This window comes from Onychomys torridus, chromosome 4 (genome assembly GCF_903995425.1).
Source record: "Onychomys torridus chromosome 4, mOncTor1.1, whole genome shotgun sequence".
NCBI lineage: Eukaryota > Metazoa > Chordata > Mammalia > Rodentia > Cricetidae > Onychomys > Onychomys torridus.
The window spans coordinates 139,802,276-139,808,287 of NC_050446.1; positions in this window are offsets into that span (position 1 = coordinate 139,802,276).

Here is a 6,012-nt window from a genome sequence, read left to right on the forward strand (position 1 = left end):
AAAATCTTTCAACAGTTCCACTCCCTGATGACTGAGAATTCAAATATATGAGCCCATGAAGGCCTTTCTTTCCTTTCTTCCCTTCTTTCCTCCTTTCCTTCTTCCTTTCTTCCTCTTCCTTCCTCCTTCCTTCTTTAAGATTTATTCAAAAAAAAAAAAAAAAAGATTGAACGGTGGTGGCGCACGCCTGTAATTCCGGTACACGGGAGGCAGAGGCAGGTGGATCTCTGTGAGTTCGAGGCTAGCCTGGACTACAAATCGAGTCCCAGGAAAGGTGCAAAGCTACACAGAGAAACCCTGTCTCGAAAAACAAACAAACAAAAAGATTTATTTATTATGTATATAGTGTTCTGCCTGCATTTATGCCTGCAGGCCAGAAGAGGGCACCAGATCTCATTACAGATGGTTATGAGCCACCATGTGGTTGCTGGGAATTGAACTCAGGACCTCTGGAAAGGCAGTCAGTGCTGTTAACCTCAGAGCCATCTCTCCAGCCCCCATTCTTTTTTTCTTGTTTTGTTTGGTTTGGTTTTTTGAGATAAGGTTTCTGTGTAGCCCTGGCTATCCTAGAACTCACTCTGTAGACCAAGCTGGCCTTGAACCCACGCAGATCTGCCTGTCTCTGCCTCCTAAGTACTGGGATTAAAGGCGTGTGCCAGCACTGCCGGGGGCCATTCTTATTCAAGCCACCATACCCAGCAAGCTTCTTTACTCTCTAAGCAATCCTGCCAACCCAAAATCTTGGTTGTAATTCAAATACTATAACAACTTTAAGTCATAGTCTCTACAGACCTGCTATTTTGTGAGTGTATTGTGTAGCTTTTCCTGGGGAGACATGAACAATGCCTATTCAACCCAAATGGGTTCCAATGACAGAACAAAGAAATGATCCCACACATCTTGTTTGTTGAACCATTAAGTTTATTGGAGTTAGTTACAGGAGTATAGTTGACTCACAGGCAGCTGGGTCACTGAAATGCCCACCCACCCCAACACGGGTGAGCACTTGCAAAAGCTGCATCCCTGGAGCTCTGGTGTTAGAGTTTTCCTGCCTGGCCCAGAGACAAAGTAAGTTTCCTCTCCCCCAAACTATTCCTTGCTTTATTAGATTTGGGGGAGGGGCTTTGTACTGTGTAGGGCTTTTGGAGATTTGTATTTTTCCTGCTCTCCTCTACAAGGGAATGTTTCAGGTAGGAGAAAATAGCTATACAACATTGGTCAACTGAAGAGAATAAGGACTGTTCCAAAGCCATTGAAAACATATATTTTAATATAGGGCAGATTAATTATCTCCATTAACTTACCATTCAGCGACTGAAGAACTGGGTTGATGCTAGGCATAAAGAGGAGTCCAGAGTAAAGAGTCCAGTAGACTAGTAGACTCTTGATACTTTTATAGAGTCCATAATTTGGCTTCTCTATTTAGAAAACAGGAAAACTATAGTGATTTCCCTCATGGGTATGAATTGAAAACTATTAAATGTCTTATATGTTTTACAGGGATTACTAAATGAAAAAAGCTACTAAAATACAAATGATTATTTGTGTTGATGCTAAGTGGGCTCTTATCTCTTAGAAAAACTAGAAAAGTTTAGCTATTATTGCTTTGTGACTTTGGCTACTTCACCAGGGAATCCTGGCTTTTCTTGGAAAGCAAACTACTACCTTGGAAGAAAGATGAAATCTCTGAAGGAAAATTTCCTTCAAGTGGACAGGTGAGGGTAGTTACACTGGATGCTATGCTGAAAAGAAAAACTTTTCACAGAAGCAATTTGACTGTTTTTGAGGTATACCAACATCTCCCAAACAGGGAGTAAAGGGACGAGAAGGTCTTATGAAGACTACTATCTTCCTTGGGATGACTATTGTTATGATGGAAAAAAAAAAAAGACCAAAGCAACTAGGGGAGGAATGGGCTTGTTTGTCCCACACTCCCACATTGTAGTCACTGAAGAAGTCAGACAGGAACTCAAACAGGAACCTGGAGACAGGAGCTGATGCAGAGGCCATGGAGGAGTGCTGTTTATTGCCTTGCCTGCCCCATGAGACTTGCTCAACCTGCTCTTTGGAACCCAGGACCACCAGCCCAGGGATAATCCCAACCAAAACGGGGCTGGGCCATCCCACCTCAATCACTAACAAAGAAAATGATCTGCAGGATTGGCTACAGTCCAATCTTATGGAAGCATTTCCTCAGTTGGGGTTCCTTCTCTCAGATGACTCCGGCCTGGGTCAAGCTGACATAAAATGAGACAGTACAACAGACTCCTTCTCAACTTGACATGCAACTTGTTTGTTTGTTTTTCAAGGTAGCATTTCTCTGTGTAGCTTTGCGTCTTTCCTGGAACTCACTCTGTAGCCCAGGCCGGCCTCGAACTCACAGAGATCCACTTGCCTCTGCCTCTGCCTCCCGAGTGCTGGGATTAAAGGCGTGCGCCACCGCCACCGCCACCGCCACCGCCACCGCCACCGCCACCGCCACCGCCACCGCCACCACCACCCGGCAAAAGTACACTTAGCTTCAGGATTTCTATGATGAAAAACCATGAGTAAAGCAAGTTGGAGAGGAAAGGATTATTTCACTTACTCTTCCACATCACAGTCCATCACTGAAGGAAGTCAGGACAGGAACTCAAGCAGAACAGGAAACTGGAGGCAGGAGCTGATGCAGAAGCCATTGGGGAGTGCTGCTTACTGGCTTGCTCCATGTGGCTTGCTTGCTCAGCCTGCTTTCTTATAGAACCCAGGACTGATAGCCTAGGGATAACCCCAACCAAAATGGTTCCCCCCCCCCCCCCCCCCATCAATCACTAATTAAGAAAATTCTCTGCAGGCTTGCCTACAGCCTAATCCTATGGAAGCATTTACTCAGCTGGGGCTCCCTCCTCTCAGATGACTCTAGCCTGGGTCAAGCTGACATCGAACTAGACAGCACAACTACCTTAGTGTGTTTGTTTATTAGAGTCAACTAACTCTGCTAGCATGAACTGAATTATGGAAGGGTGGTTCCGGGTAAACTTCCTTCCTCCATTTCTGTCACTTTCCCTTTATTTCTCCCTTTTTCTTTCAGTCTTAATCTTTGAATAAACAGGCTTTTCAGAAACTTGGTCCAGTTTGCTTCTCTCCTCCTCAAGGCCTCCCAACCCGGTGAGTTGAGGACACATTTGTTCTAGCTCAACAACCCAGGAGGGGATAAGATATGAATACAAGTGGTTCTCAATCAGGGGTGATGTTTACCCCACCCCCCAGGAGACATTTGGCAATGTCGTGAGTGGAAGAAGTGTACTGCTAGGATCTATGACCATAGAGCAGGTCCTGAGTGTCCTCAGTGCGGAGAACATCAGCCTGGACAGAGTTGTCTGGTCCAAGTTGCCAATAGTGTTACTGGTGAGGAATCCTGGTACACATATATGCTGCTAGCTGAAGAAGACTGTGGTACGGTGGCAGAAACTCAGACTCTCAAGGTAAAAGCGCAGCCACCAGTATCAAATTGTCTTTGGTTCTCTGTTATTGTTGTTGTCTGTATATAACTGTGGGTAATTTTTTCAATGCTAGACAACAGATTCTTCGTCCAGAAAAGGAGGCTAATAAAATAGCTCTCTCACTGAAGTGTGAGCTCCTTCAGGGCAAGGACATGCTTGCTTAGACTAGGAATGGATATGCAGCAGGGAGTATTAAATATTTGTGGGTTATCTCAGTTATTTTAAGGCCTAAAGCAGAGAACATATCAGGCATAATGAGGAGAGTAGCCTCGGATAGTGGGGGAGGTATGCTGCATTATTATCTAGGGTGCGCTGAACTAATTTCATAGAAAATTGTTTTAATTCAGTTTATTTGTTTTTAGGATAAGTTAATACTTAGTGCACAGCAAGGTGATTGATAAGAAGATCTTTTTCTTATTCTTTCTTTTTCTTTTCTCCCCCCCCCCCTTTTTTTAAAGACAAGATCTTTTTTCCTCTTTTTTTTCTTCCAGTCTTAGTCACCTTTACTGGTTTTAGCTGGATGCTCCTGCAGCAGCTCCTGCTGCTGCTACTGTAGTTGAGGTAGGCTGGGAGGAGGCATAAGCAGGTCCAAAGTTGGGGGTGTCTCAGTACCCTGAGGGCTGGAAGCTTTGTCCCAGATCCTGCATCGGCTGCCTCTTAAGCTGTGGTCTGCTCGCCAGATCCTGTTCACCTTCCTTCTGTTTCAGCAGCGTGGATTCCACAGCTGACGTCAGTCACTGCTTGTTTCTCTCTCTTCCAGGCTGTCTGGATGCCTGACAGAAGTGCATCTCTAGTAGCGGCAAGACCAGCCCATCCCTTCCACCATTTGAGTCTTGAGGATCGAACTCCAGTCATCCTGCTTGGTAGTGTTAGTTATTTAGTTATTTAGGTGCTCTTACCCCGCGAGGAGCACGTCCCGAACACGACAAATCCACAGAAGAGCTGTTTATTAATAGAGGATAGAGGATAGATGTGACAGGCCTGTGTGAAGCACACAGGTGAGTGAGGAGAGGAGAGAAGAGAGAGAAGAGAAGAGAGGAGAGGAGAGGAGAAAGAGGAGAGAGGAGAGGAGAGAGAAGAGAGGGAAGAGGAGAGAGCAAAAGACAAGATCTTACATAGTCTAGGCAGCCATGAAATTCTGACATTATTCTTGCCTTTATCTTCCAAGTGCCAGAATGGTAAGTGCCACCATGCCCAGCTTAGACAGACCACCCTGCGATTTCAGTAGATAAAAACAGATAAACAACTCCTACAATCATATATGAATACAAAAATAAAACCGAGGAGAACATTTGTGCCAACCACAAAAATAACTATTCCCCATCTCGTGTAATGAGGGGCGTTTCACCAATCTTCACTTGATTCTTCTTATGCAAGAAGCATTAAACTCTAATAATTACTCCCACCTCATGATAGCATGTGTTTACTTGAACGTGCCCCTCAATCACCTAAAAAGTCCAAACTGCATTCTTTCTGACAGTGATGCCTTGCTGATCCTCATAGTTACAAGCCCAGTTTGTCTAACTACAAGGGTAGTCTCCCACAATCTTAGGTTGTTTTTTTTTTTTGAGACAGGGTTTCTCTGCGCAACAGTCTTGGCTGGCCTTGAACTCACGTTGTAGATAAGGCTGGCCAGGAATTCAGAGGTCTGCTTGCCTCTGTCTCTAGAATTAAAGGCATGTGCCACCATCGCCTGGCTGTCCTCAATCTTTGACTGGATGGCACTGAAGATAATGAGACCACCCCTAAGTGGCAGCTGTGTCTCCCCAGGGAAATTGGATGATGCATCCAGAATTGTCTAGCAAAGGCTTCATAAACAAGTAGTCACGGGCCATATAAGGAAGCTTTTGCAAAAAAAAAAAAAAAAAAGAACATAGGACCACGGACCCAGATTATATCGCCCAGGACATTGTAGTGCCTTTCCTTGTGTGGTGTGAGGTTCGTCCACAAGCTAATAACCTACTGGACACATTTCTCTACATATCCCCTTCATTAAGAGAGTTATGAGTGTATTTCGAAGCTTCCTGACAGACTGTCGCTTGCTGGGTTGTTTGTCAGTCTACCTCAGGGGAACCAGAGAAGACACTTCTGAAGTAAAAAGCCAGCAAGTTAAACTTCTCACGAAGTAAAACGCCTTTAATGAGGTGCATGCCTCCAGTTCCCTTAGAATTCCTCGACTACTAGAACACCCCAGGGGTATGTGGGAAATTAGCCCCACGGGTTCATGTTATGGAGCCTCATAACCGAACTCCGGAAGAATGGCCCCAAATTCACGCTACGAGAAACCCAGGGGTTTCCGCACCGCTGAGGTACCCAGCAGCCCAAGAACCCGAACCTCCTGACTTTTGCTAAAACAGTCGCTAACGACCACGGGAAGTGCTTTAACTCCCGCGCTCTTTTCTTCCAGGCAAACTACAAGTCCCAACATGCCTGGCGCCGGGATGTCGCCTGGTAACTCGCGCCTTAAGAAACACGCGAGGTTGTCTCTGCTGTACGCCTGCGCTTTGGCGAGTTCTGCGCAGGCGCACTT